Source organism: Ammodytes marinus, assembly GCF_949987685.1.
Source record: "Ammodytes marinus genome assembly, chromosome: 5".
Classification (NCBI taxonomy): domain Eukaryota; kingdom Metazoa; phylum Chordata; class Actinopteri; order Uranoscopiformes; family Ammodytidae; genus Ammodytes; species Ammodytes marinus.
Genome location: NC_137234.1, coordinates 34903584 through 34921751, shown reverse-complemented (window position 1 = coordinate 34921751; position 18168 = coordinate 34903584). Strand labels below are relative to the sequence as shown.

The 18168-nt window shown below is 38.7% G+C and overlaps 1 protein-coding gene across 1 annotated transcript in view; it reads right to left on the bottom strand.

Annotated features, from left to right (window-relative positions):
- pard6a (par-6 family cell polarity regulator alpha) overlaps window positions 1–18168 on the bottom strand; it is a 50207-nt gene that overhangs the window by 9632 nt on the left and 22407 nt on the right. The gene's annotated exons all lie outside the window — the stretch shown is intronic.

Below are 18168 nucleotides of genomic sequence, written 5' to 3'. Positions count from 1 at the left end.
TATGAACCAGCCTCATTGAGCTAACACACACTGTCACTCAGAACACACTCAGAGTAGAAACACTAGCATCAAACCCCAATACACTGACAAACCTTTAATCTTTACAGTTTGAATAATTTTAGTTACTTCACACAAATAATGTAATATTTTCTTTAATGAAAGAGTGAAATTATTTCAAATGAAATTGTTTATTTAATAACATACCAGTTGTGTTTAGGTAAACAAAAATAAATGAAAATCAGAAGTTTGCTTCAATAGATACATCTTTTTATTTCATATTTTATTCATAACATTTCCAAATGTAGTATTTATCTGTGTAAATATTCTATAATTGTAATACAGAAATCAATTCCTGTAATGTTGTCATTTATTGTAAGGATGAAACTCTTACATTTTTGTTTGCTGGAAAATTCATATTACAGATGCAACTGTAGATCTTTGCAGATTGGGTTGCACCCTCAACCCTGCTTCTTTCAATGAGAGAAATTACAGCTCATTGTCTTCTAGGTCTTCCTCCACACATCCACACTCTCACTGCTTCTCTTCTCCCTCCAGCAACCTGACTTCATTGGTCCATTTCCAAAAAAAAAAATACTATACTGTATGTTCACTAACAAGTCTAAAACAAGTCACCTTCTTAGTGTTTCAGTTGAAACCCTAATCAGCAGTGTTTGAAATGCACTAGGCTGATTGTTGTTTACAGTTGTGGCAGCAGTGTGTTAGCATTTGAACACAGTGCTGGAAATCCACAGTGTTGTGCAGGCTGTGGTTAAGCCATGAGATAAGTGTGTAAGTTTTGAAAAGTGTGTTTAAGCAATGAAAAACGAGCTTGTGTTTGGTCAACATGAACTGCTGCTGTGCATAGTGTTGTTAGAGTTTTGCACATGTCGCTCCAGTTGTGCCCACTGTGGGTTAGCAATCGAAAACAACTGTAACTGTGACCTGTAACTGTAACCTTTATTTATACAGGAGAACATTTAACATGAGCTATCTGTTAACTAGAACGTCAAGAAAGTTGAAATACAGTCAATGGTCTCACCTTCTCTACTCACGCTCACATTTACAATGATGGAGACTTTTATTACATTTCATTTAAAACAATATTTCAATGCCCTGATGACTGACATAGCTGTCAAATAATATTCAGTGCCAATGAGAGCACAAGATAGATAATAAGAGCATAGTCCCATTCCCATAGCCTTGACCACAACCAAGTATTTGAGCTGCCTAAAACCTACCATAATACACAGCAGTGGACACATGCAGATATTGTAGTTAAATGTGCTACCAGGATATATATTTCTGTGTCTCATTTTTCCTCTGATAATCATAAATGACATGTAACAGCAAACGAGACCATCAGTGCAATGACTTCTATTTTTATATAGTTTTTCTTAATGCCTTTGTCATGGGTGTAACAATAGTTGGCGTGGCAAAAACACTACCGCTTTTGTCTAAAGGGGGTGCTAGAATGAACACACACTGAATGTTCCTCAGAGCACCTTTAAAAGGAGCACTGGCAGTAGATTTTTGAAAAACCTCCTAATCCTAACTTCACATCCAGAAGTGTGTTTCTATGGTAGGCAGTCATTGACAGAGAGAAACACAGGGTTAGTCCCAGGCCCCATCACCCCAGGTTTATCTTGCTAATCTAATCAAGTGGAACAGTACATCGGAATATTTTCCTTCCATTTTTTGTTTGGAAGGGACATTAATACACCTCAGTGCACTAATATTATTCCGATGTGTCAAATTTCATACCTGGATCCATTACTCTGACTGTCTGTTTAAGGGGAATTTATAAATATTATTAGTATTACAATATTCATATCATTGTTTGATATTCACCCTTCACGGTGTGCGCACACACACCTTTGTCCTCTTTCTTACTTCTGTTTATTTTTGCCTGTAGCAGCTGCAGCAGTGATCACCTGCCTGCATGACTTCACTAGTAACCCTAACCCTGTTTCCACTCCTTCCTCTCAAACTAAAACTCAAATAACAATCAGTTGCTATACTGCTAAACCTATTACAGTTTTTTTCGATTGCTAAACCACAGTGGGCACAACTGGAGCGACATGTGCAAAACTCTAACAACAGTATGCAGAGCAGCGGTTCATTCGGACCAAACTCTAGCTCGTTTTTCATTGCTTAAACACAATTTTCAAAACTCTACACACCTATATCATGGCTTAACCACAGCCTGCACAACACTGTGGATTTCCAGCCCTTTTTTTCAGACACTAACACACTGAACAGAATGAATGCCTAGTGCATTTCAAACACTGCAGATTGCAATTTCAACTGAAACACTACTGTAAGATGTCTTGTTTTAGACTTGTTAGTGAACATATACAGTATAAAGGGAAAGCTCAAAAATATATATTTTTTGGGAAATGGACCAATGAAGTATTGCGATCTCGACTTCCAAAGTCTGATCTATAATGAAAAGCTAGTATCCAAAGTTTATTAGTTATATCCTATCAAACCCGTATTAACCAACTTGTAGCACAATGCTTTAATTGTTTATTATTTCTTCATAAAGAAGACTCTCCTCTCACCACGGTTCCTGCAAGAGACGCCAACCCCGGCCTCTTTGGTTACAGTTTTTTTCGATCGCTAAACCACAGTGGGCACAACTGTAGCTCAATGTGCAAAACTCTAACTACAGTCTGCACTACCAACAGTCATTGGAGCTGAACAGTTCACTTCACCTGCAAAACAGGTTCAGTGCAGCAAACACTATGAACCAGCCTCATCGAGATAACACACACTGTCACTCAGAACCTGCTCAGAGTACAAACACTATCAAACCCCAATACACAAATTACAAACTTTTAATCTTTACAGTTTGAATAATTTGAGTTATTTCACACAAATTATATAATATTTTCTTTGATGAAAGGGTGAAATTATTTCACATGAAATTGTTTATTTTATAACATACCAGTTTTTTTTAGGAAAACAAAAATAAATTAAAATCAGAAGTTTGCTTCAATAGATACACATTTTGTATATTTTATTGAAAACATTTCCAAATGTAGTATTTATCTGTGTAAATATTCTATAATTGTAATACAGAAATCAATTCCTGTAATGTTGTCATTTTCTGTAAGGATGCAACTCTAAGCTGTTTGTTTGCTGGAAAATTCGTATTACAGATGCAACTTTAGATTTTTGCAGATTGGGTTGCACTCTCAACCCTGCCTCTCTCAATGAGAGACCATGATTCACAACAGGGTCTATCAGTGTTGCCCTTACTGTATTTCATCAGACATTACAGCTCTATGTCTTCTAGGTCTTCCTCCACACATCCACACTCTCACTGCCACTCTTCTACCTCCAACAACCTGTCTTCCTTGGTCCATTTCCAAAAAAATATATATTTTTGAGCTTTCCCTTTATACTGTATATATGTTCACTAACAAGTCTAAAACAAGACATCTTAGTGTTTCAGTTGAAATTGCAATCTGCAGTGTTTGAAAGGCATTCATTCTGTTTTGAATGTGTGGTTTACAGTTGTGGCAGCAGTGTGTTAGCATTTGAAAAAAGTGCTGGAAATCCACATTGTTGTGCAGGCTGTGGTTAAGCCATGAGATAGGTAAACGAGCTACAGTTTGGTCCGAATGAACCGCTGCTCTGCATACTGTTAGAGTTTTGCACTTGTCGTTCCAGTTGTGCCCACTGTGGTTTAGCAATCATAAAAAACTGTAAATATTGCTTCAGAAAATCCTCCTCCTTTTTCACGGAAGATATCCTTCTTTAGTTATTGCTTATAAGTTGTGAGTAACTTAGTTTTGTAAACCACCCTTCTAGTAAAATAGAACAGATATACTATTTTCAGAATATAAACATCTAGTTTACAGTTTTTTTCGATTGCTAAACCACAGTGGGCACAACTGGAACGACAAGTGCAAAACTCTAACAACAGTATGCAGAGCAGCGGTTAATTCGGACCAAACTGTAGCTCGTTTTTCATTGATTAAACACAATTTTCAAAACTCTACACACCTATCTCATGGCTTAACCACAGCCTGCACAACACTGTGGATTTCCAGCCCTTTTTTTCAAACACTAACACACTACTGCCACAACTGTAAACCACACAGTCAAAACAGAATGAGTGCATTTCAAACACTGCAGATTGCAATTTCAACTGAAACACTAAGATGTCTTGTTTTAGACTTGTTAGTGAACATATATACAGTATAAAGGGAAAGCTCAAAAATATTTTTTTTTGGAAATGGACCAATGAAGACAGGTTGTTGGAGGGAGAAGAGTGGCAGTGAGAGTGTGGATGTGTGGAGGAAGACAGAGCTGTAATGTCTGATGAAATACAGTAAGGGCTACACTGATAGACCCTGTTGTGAATCATGGTCTCTCATTGAGAGAGGCAGGGTTGAGAGTGCAACCCAATCTGCAAAAATCGAAAGTTGCATCTGTAATACGAATTTTCCAGCAAACAAACAGCTTAGAGTTGCATCCTTACAGTAAATGACAACATTACAGGATAGATTTCTGTATTACAATTATAGAATATTTACACAGATAAATACTACATTTGGAAATGTATTCTGGAAGGTGGTTAAAACCAACAAAAATAGCTCTGCTACATCTGCTTCTATTCCAATTCAGGTTAAATTTGATGATAGTTTTATTACTGATCAAACCGAGATCTGCGCTGGTTTTAATAGACATTTTAATGTTGCTGGCCATATCTTCAAAGAGGACAACTCTAGATCTTCTCTAGCAGACAACCAGCTACCCCTTGAACAGGTTCATATGCCTACCACCAATGCTGTTCCTCAGTTTTCTTTTGTTCCTGTGTCCTCCAGTATGGTTCTTGATGCTCTCTTAAGCATTGACCCCAAGAAATCCACTGGAGAAGACAACCTAGACCCATTCTTTCTCCAGCTTTCAGCCCCTGTAATTGCAGAGTGTATTACCCACATTTTTAATCTTTCTATATCTTCCTGCGTTATTCCAAGGATCTGGAAATCAGCTTGTGTCCTTCCTTTGTATAAAGCGGGAGAAAAAACTGACCCTAATAACTATAGGCCAATATCCAGACTGTCATGTCTGTCAAAAACGCTGGAATCCCTTATTAATAACCAATTGAAAACATTTCTCTCAAGTCACACTATTGTATCTGTTCACCAATCTGGTTTTAGAACTAACCATAGCACTATCTCTGCCATCACTCTGGTTACTAACAATATTGTCTCTGCCTTAGATAATAGTAAACACTGTGCTGCCCTCTTTATTGATCTCAGTAAAGCCTTTGATACAGTAGACCATTCTTTACTATTAGATAAATTGGCTAACATTGGTCTTAGTGAAAATGCGTGTAGCTGGTTCAGTAATTACCTTTCTGACCGATCTCAATGTGTGAAGCTAGGTAATATCCAATCTGGTTTCTTACCCATAACCAAAGGTGTTCCACAAGGTTCAATTTTAGGTCCGGTGCTATTCACCATCTACATCAATGATATTGTGTCTCTTGTCAGTGGTTGTCAAATCCATTTATATGCTGATGACACCATTTTGTACTGTGTTGCTGACTCTGCAAAGTCAGCTATTGAGAATCTGCAACTGTCCTTTAATGCTCTTCAGAATGCTCTTATTTCACTTAAACTTGTCCTTAACCAGACTAAAACTAAATTCATGTTGTTCTCTAGGGCTAGAGAATTGGACAACAGTGCATGCATCTATGCTGTAAACGGTTCTTTGATCGAAAAAGTCTCTGAATATAAGTACCTTGGTATCTGGCTAGATGAGAAGCTCACTTTTAAACCCCATATTGACAAACTTGTTCTCAAATCTCGTCAAAAAATTGTTTTTTTATATCGGAACAGATCAAGTTTCCCAAAAATTTGTAGGAAAAGGGTAATCGAAGCAGTGTTTTTATCAGTGTTGGATTATGGAGATATAGTTTATAGACATGCCTCTGCTACTGCCCTAAAACCCCTTGACTCGGTGTACCATTCAGCCCTTAGATTCATTACAGGTGATTCCTTTAAAACTCATCACTGTTCCCTGTATGAAAAAGTCGGCTGGACATCCCTGTCATTAAGACGTGAGTTACATTGGTTTTTATTTATTTTTAAATCCTTAATTGGTAAACAGCCACCCTATTTATCAGCTATGCTCGACTGGAACTCTCAGTCTTTTAATACCCGATCCAGTGAGCTGCTGCTTTTAAAGGTTCCTAGAGCTCATTCTAAGCTGGGAACAACTGCTTTTAGCTATAGTGCCCCCACCTCTTGGAATGCCCTTCAGAGCAACTTCAATATGACCATTCTCCCCACTTTTTCTTCTTTTAAATCTATGATTTCTGATTTTCACCATCACCACTGCATTTGTTTTAACTGAATTAATTTTTTAAGCTCTTTTATTGTAATTCTTTATTTCTTTTGATCTTTTTTATCTTGCTAGGATTTTGTGTTTCTCTGTTTTATTCTGTCACTCTGTTGTTATTGTTGTTGTTGTGTTTGTTGTGCGCTCGTCGGCGTTGTAAATGAGGGGAACCTCAATGCCTTTCGAGTTTGTTTAAATAAAGGTTTTCATTCATTCATTCATTCAATAAAATATACAAAATGTGTATTTATTGAAGCAAACTTCTGATTTTAATTTCTTTTTGTTTTCCTAAAAAAACTGGTATGTTATAAAATAAACAATTTCATGTGAAAGAATTTCACCCTTTCATCAAAGAAAATATTACGTAATTTGTGTGAAATAACTCAAATTATTCAAACTGTAAAGATTAAAAGTTTGTAATTTATGTATTGGGGTTTGATGCTAGTGTTTGTACTCTGAGCATATTCTGAGTGACAGTGTGTGTTATCTCAGTGAGGACAATTCATAGTGTTTGCTGCACTGAGCCTATTTTGCAGGTGAAGTGAACTGTTCAGCTCCAGTGACTGTTGGTAGTGCAGACTGTAGTTAGAGTTTTGCACATTGAGCTACAGTTGTGCCCACTGTGGGTTAGCGATCGAAAAAAACTGTAAGGCTATAACATTACCGCTACAACTTCAATTCCAAATGCTAGGATTATTTCAAAGTAAAAACTACATAAAATAGTCATTCAAATACATTCTAATATACTATTCATACTAGTAAACAAATGACCAGAACAAATAGGAATCCACGGTCAATTCTATCACTGTCTTCAGAATAAATCCCTCCCTCTTTCTGCTTCAAATCAAAAGCCCAGCAGGATGGGGAATGATTATACTGTCAACAACAGAGGGATTTTAATGCTTTAATTGACAGTACATTACCAACATCAAAATAAAATATAAAATATACTTTAAAAAGTATTTAAAATGGTCCAGGACTGTCTCTACAAGAACGCTGTTTCAAATAAAAGTCTGGTTCTCTCTATAGGGTAGGTCACTAAAGGCCAGCGTTTGAGAATGTGTCAATCATTGGTTGAAATCAAATGGTTTAGCTTACTGGTGTGTTCAAAATGATGAGAAGATTGAATGTATAATATGATAAGGGAAAATAAGTCAAACCATTGTATGTTAGTAACTTATCCATGCACTGTAAAAGCATTTAGTAACATCATGTTTATAACATTATGCCACTGGAAGATGCCATAGGAAGATGTAGTGAATTTTGTGTGTGTGTGTGTGTGTGTGTGTGTGTGTGTGTGTGTGTGTGTGTGTGTGTGTGTATGTGTGTATTGAATCTATTCTGCCTGTGCCAGCTGACCCCTGGAACACACATCCTTCCTCTACTGCGCGTCTGCGTCCGACTTTTTTTCCGCCGACCGTGTTAACGCACTGCAGCTCCACACATCCAACCTCAGACAGAGCCTATTTCTTCAGAGACGTGCGTCACTCTCTGCTTTAACTGATAGAGAAATACTCTGTTGACAGTCATACGAGCAGCATTTACTGTAGTTTTACAATTTCCCTGTTTGTTTCTTTCAAAATAAAACTCCCCACAAGTGAAAATGTGAAAAAAAGTCAACGAGGCACTAGGATTACTGTCGAAACTCAATATTAATCATATGCATCATAAATGACACGAAAGAACTTAATTTTTAATGGGAATTATCTATGAAAACTCTAAGTAGAAAGACAGGGCTTTTAGAAGCAGCGCTGCAGCAGCAGCAGCTGCTGAGACGTTCCATGTGTGGCCAAGAAAAGTCCGAGAGACGCAGCAGTAAGGTAAGGCGACGCGCTCCAGAGGTAGACGCAGGATGTGTGCAGAGGCCGTAAACAGGGCGAGAGAGGCAGCAGTAACAGACTCCAGAGGTAGACGCAGGATGTGTGTTCCAGTGGTGAGGGTAAAAACACCTGCTGCTGTGATGTCATTGAAGGGGCGTGGCCAGGCCGCTCGGTTTAATAAAGTTAAGGAAGGCCACTTAAGGAGCTGTTTGCTGCCTCGTGTGAGCAGGTCTAGACAAGCTTGGTTTATGCAACTCATTCCCACCATCCACACATACATAGCAACAAGCTAACATGCATAGAGGTGGTTAGAGCATTGGGGTTGGGTGTTCTCCCCAGAGACACTCCCTGCGTTCTAATATCCACACCCAAAACATGTGTGTTAAATACAGTAAGCCAAAAATACCCAGATGCCCTGATACATCCAATTGCATTTTGTAGTATTCAAACCAAACCAGCATACTCAAGTATGTAGTATGGTAAAAAGAAAAAAGTATGTGGTTTGGAATGCAGGGACTGTGACATAGAACTAGCGGCCTTGTAATCAGTGGACCAACCCCTATAGCTCCGGAGCCACAGCCGCCAGCCTGACTGCAGCATGTCAGCAATATGCTAGACAGGATTACACATGGACAGCAACATTATACAGCACACCACTAATGTTATACATGTTTCGTAGGTGACTTGTCTCTAAAGTATATTCAAACAGACAATGGGAATCATGAATAATTGCAATGGTGTGTAGGGATGGCTGCTGTAGCCCAATTGAAGGACCTGGGTTTGATGAAATTAAGTGACTTGAAAATATCTTGTATGTCCATTTGTGGCTGTAGGACTGTGGGAGTGGACATCCGATTTGTGGAGATTTCAGCTTAAAAAATATATAGAAAACAAAAACATGACACCTGACTATTTAGGTCTAGGCTTGAACCTCCACAGTTGTTTGCATGTGGCCTCAGAAGACAGTCATGTAAGTGGTATGTCACACAGCTGAATTACCTGTGGGTAATAAGAGAGCTTAGCATGCACAACTGTAAACTGTGTTACCAGTTCAGGTGAATACACCTGCCATTAGTCACTCATACATAGATGGCAGAAATGCTCACTCAAAACATACACACACGCAGGCAGGCAGGCAGGCAGGCAGACACACACACACACACACACACACACACACACACACACACACACACACACACACACCTACACACACACACACGCACACACACACACACACACACACACACACACACACACACACACAGAAACTGCTTGGTTCCTTCTGTTGGGCTGTTGAAAATGCATGTCAAACAAAGTTGCATATTCTCTCACACACACACACATCTCATACCCAGCTTTTATTGAGGAAAAGAAGAGCAACAAGAGGACAGCTCCTCTTATTTTGGAGACAAATACCTGACCTGCTGCATTCCTCATACCACATTCTTTCTTTCCTGCACTGCATGTGTGTGTGTGTGTGTGTGTGTGTGTGTGTGTGTGTGTGTGTGTGTGTGTGTGTGCGTGTGTGCATTAGGTCACAGTTCAGTCCAAGTAGAAGTACTATCGACCAACGGAGAGCAACGTTATAGTAGGAGAAAACACACCGACGCGCACACCATTTAGAGAGAGAGAGAGTGTGTGTGTGTGTGTGTGTGTGTGTGTGTGTGTTTCCTGACAAGGGAGACAGAACCTCAGCAGGAAGGGCCAGACTAAAGCCTGGAGGTACAGACAGTGCTAAGCCCCGTCTACACACACACACACACACACACACACACACACACACACACAATCACAGTTGAAACCAACCCTGTTATTTAAAGCAGTGTGTCACACAGCATCATCCAAAACCCAGACATAATCCAGAACCAAAATGTTCTCTTAACTGTCCCCGATACTACAGCTTTAAGATGATCTGTTACTTGAATGCTAAGAATAAGGAGGGACAAAACGACTGTATCTTTTTTAATGTATAAATTGAGATTTGGTGAACACAATGATTGCATTGGTTATTAAACATGCTACACCGTATTGTAGTGAGTACAGATAATTACGAATACAGCCGTACAAGGGGAGGACATTTTTTTCCCTTTCCACATGGCCCTACAGCTTGCCAGCACAAACTGCTCTGTGAGTGAACCCCCATAACATACAGTCCCCTCCATAAGTAACAGTGAGGCCAATTCCTTTATTTTTGCTGTAGACTGGAAACATTTGGGTTTGACACCAAAATATGAATATGAGACAATAGATCAACATTTAAGCTTTCATTTCAAGGTATTTACATCTGGATCTAATACACAACTGAGAAGATAGCATTTTTTGTAAAGGAACACCTCATTTTTAGGTGAACAAAAGTATTGGAACAGATAGACTTAAAGTAAATTAAAGTGAATAAGACTTAATATTTTGTTGCAAATCCTTCGCTTGCAACAACTGCATCAAGCCTGTGACCCATTGACATCACAAAACTTTTGCATTCTTCTTTTGTGATGCTTTTCCAGGCTTTCACCGCGACTTATTCAGTTGCTGTTTGTTTTGGGGGGTTACACCCTTCGGTCTCCTCTTTAGCAGGTAAAATGCATGCTCTAAAGGGTTTAAGTCTGGAGATTGACTTGACCAGTCTAAAACCTTCCACTTCTTGACCCTGATGAACTCCTTTGTTGTTTTTGCAGTTTTTAAGGGTCATTATCTTGTTGCATGATGAAGGATCTTCCAATCAGTTTGGTTGCATCTTTCTTTAAATTGGCAGACAGAATGTTTCTGTAGACTTCTAAGTTCATTTTGCTGCTGCCATCATGTGTTACTGTGTTGTTGTCAAGATGAACCTTTACCAAAGTGATGGAAAGGATCTGCTCATGACCCCAAGCATACAAGCTCATCTGTGAAACACGGTGGAGGCAATGTCATGGCTTGGGTTTGCATGGCTTCTTCTGGGATGGGCTCATTAATCTTCATTGATGATGTAACACATGATGGCAACAGCTAAATGAACTCAGAAGTTTACACAAACATTTTGTCTGACAATATAAAGAAAGATGCAACCAAACTGATTGGAAGATCCTTCATCATGCAGCAAGATAATGATCCAAAACACACTGCAAAAACAACAAAGGAGTTAATCAGGGTCAAGAAATGGAAGGTTTTAGACTGGTCAAGTCAATCTCCAGACTAAAACCCTATAGAGCATGCATTTTACCTGCTAAAGAGGAGACTGAAGAGAGTAAACAAACAGCAACTGAATAATGCTGCGGTGAAAGCCTGGAAAAGCATCAAAAAGGAGGATTCAAAAGTTTTGTGATGTCAATGGGTCACAGGCTTGATGCAGTTATTGCAAGCGAAGGCTTTGCAACAAAATATTAAGTCTTATTCACTTTAATTTACTTTAAGTCTATCTGTTCCAATGCTTTTGCTCACCTAAAAATGTGGTGTTCCTTTACAAATAATGCTATCTTCTCAGTTGTGTATCAGATCCAGACCTGAATACCTGGAAATTAAAGCTTAAATGTTGATCTATTCATATTTTGGTGTCAAACCCAAATGTTTCCAATCTACAGCAAAAATAAAGGACTTGGCCTTACTGTTCCGATACTTATGGAGGGGACTGTATGTGTATACAGTAAAATGTAATTAGATCAGATTGCACATTTAGTAATGGGCATGTGTGTGTGTGTGTGTGTGTGTGTGTCATTTTGTATTCATGAACCAATCAAAAATGTGTATTTGAGAAGCGTCAGAGAAAGAATGTGAAAGCAAACATAATGAGATGCTTCTATGTGAGAAGTATTGGTGTCAGTTTATTGATATGGATAGGGCTTTCTTCCCCAGCAGACCATGAGAACAATAAATAACTAAGTGCCTGGGAATATACACAGACAGACAGACTGCATTCATAGAGTGACTGTCAAATAGCCTGTACACATATGCTACATTTATACCATGCCATAGTTACTGTATATATACTGTAGTATAAAGGTGCGTTATTTTTTTCAATCTACTTAATATCACTTTTGTTTCATGTAGAAAAATAGGTCATTGTATAGGGCTGCAAAATATCATCATCTAAAGTCAATATGTTGATTGAGGCGAGACACAAAATAAATGTATAGATTTTGGTCTATTTTGCTTCCATAAGCTGTCTTCTTTCATAACAGTAAAAATCAAATATGTAAAATAAGGTGTTTATTTCATTAAACCTTGTCTGTTTGCGTCTGAATATTTCACAGATACAACCATCTTAAACGACCATTATCTCAACTTTACCCCATAAACATTGTCAGCACTATTCTGAACGTTCTTACATAAATAATTGTATTCATATGTTGTAACTTTCTTGTCTAATTTATGACATACTGTCTACTAAACACATGCTGAAAATCATGTTTAAGACCTGAAGTGTACATATTATTAAACCAAAAAAAGGCTGAATCCAAAATCTGTTTGGTAAAAACAGCAAAGGTTGATGATCGTATTCACAGTATAGGTTAACACCTTTACCCTATTCACCCTGTTAACAAGATGATCTGTCCTTGCTGTGTTTTGAACAATGAACTGAAATAGATAGTCATTGATTGTCACATGAGTGATTATAGCTTAATTACTACAAATGGGAATGGTTAAGTTGTTGCAGCTAAGGATGGGATTTAGTGACTGGTTAACAATCAAAGAAAAAACGGATAGGGAACCATTTACAAAATATAATTTAAAGAACCACTGTTTTGGTTTGTCACAATATATTTTCAAACTGCATGTGTGTGTGTGTGTGTGTGTGTGTGTGTGCGTGTGTAACAATGACCTCACCAGTGCCCACCATCTGGGGCTGCCATATGGCCATGCAGCAGGGCTAGTATTTACAGAGAGGAGAGACAAAGAGGGCACCACATGAAACAAAAGAGTCCACGCACGCTGTGAGGGTGTGTGCTATTAACCCTGCGGTCTACTTACAGTTTTTTGGGGGGGATTCTGGGACTGCTTCCTATTGGTTCACTGAAACAAACCGATACACTATGCTAAGCTAAATGTCTAAAACACACCTCTTCAGAATAGCCTTCAACCAATGACAATATATATATTTTTTAACATATTTATCGATATTAACATTATATATTATTTTACATATTTATATTCCACCTTCTATTATATGCTTATTTTAACGTTTCACTTTAACATGATTGTCTTTGCTTTAGTTTGTTGTGTGTTGGCTCTATTGCTACACCTGTTTTTAATTTGCTTGTGTACTAATTTCATTGTAAAGTGTCTTTGAGGACCTTGAAAAGTGCTACATCAAATAAAAAGGTATTATTAAAGCGGACCTATGATACTTTTTGACTTTTATGACCTATAAACGTTGTTATGATGATTTATCAAATAATCAAATAATGAAGTACATGCATTTCGACGTAGTCCCTGCTTACCGTCTGGGGTGTCTGTGCAGAGCACTAGACACTATTCTAGCCAGTCGAGAAGTCACGTGTTCAAAGCGGCTTGACGCTTTGTAACATCGTGACGTCGCATGTAACTTGGTGTCGTCACCACGGGGATGTTTCCATGTATGGTAATGCTGCCACTTTCCTACTCGCGTCTGCCTCGCGCCCTTATAGGTCCATGCTCGCACCTCCCGCCACTGAAAGTGTCACAACGAAGTTGGGTTTTCAGGAAGGGAGGGGAGGGGGCGGAAATGTCAAAAGCAAAGTGTTTACAGGGCATGCTGGATCACCAAAATAAGAGAAAGAGCTTCCCGAAAATCTACATAGTTTTTTGTGATGTGATTCGTGTCAGGTTGCTCTATAGCAGTGTAAAACAAGAAATTAAGACCAGGAAAGTAGTATAATAGGTCCTCTTTAAGTACACTGAGGGCCCGTAATTATTACTCTCCACCATACTTATTCTGATTCTTAATCTTCCATGACGATTTTCTAGCTGCTACTCCTCCCACACCGTTACACGCAGACATGCAAACATTTCACACAACGTGCGCCCCAACCGCACGGGGTGTGCTATTATACAGTCTTTTAAATTTCCGCTAGGGGGCGCTGTTATGAAGTCCCGACTGAAGAAAGTTTGAGAGGCCACGCCCCCCACACTGTAAGTCCGATTAACTTGAAATTTCTCACACAGGTGTATGTTAGGGTGCCATCATGTGTTACTGTGTTGTTGTCAAGATGAACCTTTACCAAAGTGATGGAAAGGATCTGCTCATGACCCCAAGCATACAAGCTCATCTGTGAAACACGGTGGAGGCAATGTCATGGCTTGGGTTTGCATGGCTTCTTCTGGGATGGGCTCATTAATCTTCATTGATGATGTAACACATGATGGCAACAGCTAAATGAACTCAGAAGTTTACACAAACATTTTGTCTGACAATATAAAGAAAGATGCAACCAAACTGATTGGAAGGTCCTTCATCATGCAGCAATATAATGACCCAAAACACAACAAAGGAGTTAATCAGGGGCAAGAAGTGGAAGGTTTTAGACTGGCCAAGTCAATCTCCAGACTTAAACCCTATAGAGCATTCATTTTACCTGCCAAAGAGGAGACTTAAGAGAGTTACCCCCTAACACAAACAGCAACTGAAAGAGGCTGCGTTGAAAGCAAAATAAAAACTATATAAAAATGTCTTTCTTTGCACTGATGGTCTCGTTTGCTGTTAAAGGTAATTTATGATTATGAGAGGAAACATGAGGCTGTTTAAAAGATATTTAAATGTTACTCTGAGCTGCTTTAACACAGAAGTCAATGAGAAATTGCTCTGTTTTGGTACCACCTCTTAGTGGCCCCTCTGTGAATTACATTTTTTGTCACTTCCGCATTGGATGCTGGTAGAAATCGCTGTGGTAGGAGCTTGGTTTAAGCATTAGGCAAAAACTGTGATAAAACTAGTAGTTTCCTTACACATTTGAGTTTTTATTCAAAGCACACCTCTCCTCTTCATTTTGTCCAGTGAGAGCAGTGGCGAAAGCCCCACAAACAGCATTTAGTCCACTCTGACTCATCATATCGATGGCAGGGTGTGAGACAGGAGGCAGGGAGGATCACAACAGCTCTATAAAGTGTCTCTGCCTCATCCCTCCATCTTTGCCTCTCGCTCTAGTGTATTAATATTTGATTTCCTCCTCCTCCTCACAGCAGATATTTTCAGGCGCCTCTCCATTCACAACTCTGGAGACATTTGCGTCAGAGGGCTGGGGGAGTTTTCTGCAACACACTCAAAGCACCCAAGCATGGCAGCAACTGTGGCTCTCCTCTGTGTGTTTATTTGTGCCTGGGTGTGTGTGTGTGTGTGAGAGAGAGAGAGAGAGAGAGAGAGAGAGAGAGAGAGAGAGAGAGAGAGAGAGAGAGAGAGAGAAGAGAGAGAGCAAGTGTGTGTGTGGTTGTGCGTGTCATTCTTGGATAGTCTTTTCAGTGGCTCCCTCTCTGGCTGGAAAAAGGTAACCCCCCCCACACACACACACATACAATAATATAAATAAATAATAAAAATCCGATGAGCCTTGTGTTAATTTTCCTTTATTTATTCTCGAAAGATCAATTGAGGGTTACCCTTTTACAATGACGTCGAGTCAATTACAGATACACAATATACAATGAGAATACACAACAAGCTTACAAAGAGACAACAACAATTAAAACATTCAGATCAATTGAATGAAGCAGAACAATAGCCTAATTAAAACAGTTACAAGTGGAGTGGGGCTGATTCAAAATAATAAGTTTAAATTGGTTAACAGTTATGAGTGTATTTATTTTAATTTGATTTGATGTTGTAGGCTGTTCCAGGAGTCAGGGGCACTGTGGCTAAAAGCAGTTTTACCAAGGTCAGACCGGGCGTATGGAACATATAACATGAGCATGTCAGTTGAGCGGGTTTGATCAAGCCCATCTGAAATATGCAGCATTTTTGTCAAATAGAGTGGTAGCTTTCAGGTCAGGGCTTTATATATAAAAATATGCCAATGTGCCTCACGTCTCTCTTTAAGAGAGGACCACCCAACCTTTTCATATAAAACACAATGGTGTGTGTCATAAGCATCTCCTGTAATGAACCTTAAAGCATAGTGAAAAACAGAGTCTAGGAGTTTAAGACATGAATGAGATGCATGCCGATAAACCACATCACCGTAATCAAGGACAGACATAAAAACTGCCTCAATAATCCTTTTCCTACTGAACAACGGGAAGGTGGCTTTGTTCCTATAAAAATATCCAATCTTTTGTCGCAGACGACAGACAAGATTTTTTATGTGAAATTTAAAAGATACTTTTTCATCTATCCAGATGCCGAGATATTTATATCCAGTGACTCTTTCAATTTGAGATCCATTATTTGTATGAATATTAAGAACATTAAAATGTGTAGTTCTTGCTCTGGAGAAACACATATATTTTGTTTTGTCTGTATTAAGAACAAGCCTGAGGTCCACTAGACAGTCCTGCAGGGTGTTAAACAAGCTCTGAAGGTTCTGAACAGATTGATGCACCGAATCAGAAATGCAATACAGTACAGTGTCGTCAGCATACAAATGGGCGTGACAGTTTTGTAGCGATGAAACAATGTTATTGATATAAATTGTGAATAGGACTGGACCTAAAATTGAGCCCTGCGGAACACCATTTGTAACTGTTAAAAACTCAGTTTAGTGGCTTCCCAGTTTTACTGACTGCTGTCTATCAGAAAGATAGTCCCTAAACCAGCTACATGTAGAATAATCAAAACCAATTTCATGCAGCCTCTGTAAAAGCAAATGGTGATCTAAAGTATCAAAGGCTTTTGACAGATCAACAAAAAGTGCTGCACAGTGCTTTTTTTTGTCGATAGCTGTAACAATGTTGTCTAAGACCAAAGTGACAGCAGATACAGTACTGTGGCCTGCCCTAAAACCAGATTGAAATGGGCTCAAAATGGAAGCACTGGATAAAAAGGTTTTCAACTGATTATTAATAACTGATTCTTGGATTTTGCCAGGCATGGGAGTTTTGAAATTGGCCTGTAATTATTGAGATCACTTTTGTCACCCCCTTTATGCAATGGGATGACATGAGCTTTTTTCCAAACTTTAGGAACAATACCGGAAGAGATGGAAAGATTAAAAATATGGGTTATTTGTTTTGATATTATATGTGTAGAGAGATTGATTGAAAATGGGTCCAAATTGTCCTCTCCCATGTACTTCCTGGGGTTGATGGCTAGAACATCTACAACAACACTTGTTGGAACTGGAACAAGGCTAAAAAGAGGAGTTTGAGAGACAGGTGGTATGTTATTACTGGTGGTAGAAGGCGTAGATCCTTCATTATGAAAGAGTTGACCAGCAGCTAAAAAATGTTTATTAAAGGCTAAACCAATCTATTTCTGATCATTTAAAGTCTGACCATTTATTTTTATCAGACTGGGAACAGTGCTAGAATTGTTTTTATTATAATTGACAGCCTTCCAAAATAATGCTGGGTTGGAGTAGCAGTTGGAAATTAAATCAAGGTAGTAATCCGATTTAGTTTTCCTAACCATGGTCGTACACCTATTTCTGACAACCTATGTAATGTAGCCAAATGTACTGTATTTGTACAAATACTTACAATACATATTAAAAGGTCATTTAAAGTTTTATAGTTTAGTGTTCAGTAAAATAAAATAAGTTCCTAAAATGTTGGACTATGCTGTGAATTATAGTTATTGGAGAAATAAAAAAATCTAGAGTGGAAACAACTGCTGACTATATGTGTCACAATGTGTCCACAGTTTAACACACTGACCATACACCAGGCCTGGCCAACCCACGGCTCCCGAGCCCTTAGTCTCATGCGGCTCTTACGTTCGTATCAAATTGTGTGTTTATTATTTTTTTTTAAAACCGTTGCAAATGATTAATTGAGGACGCAACATAACGTTCACAAACGTTTGGTGTGGACGCAAGAAAAACTGCCCGCTCAGTTGGAGGAAGGTTTCCCGTGAGTAAACAATTTGAATCTGAAAATGACAGGGAAAAAATGC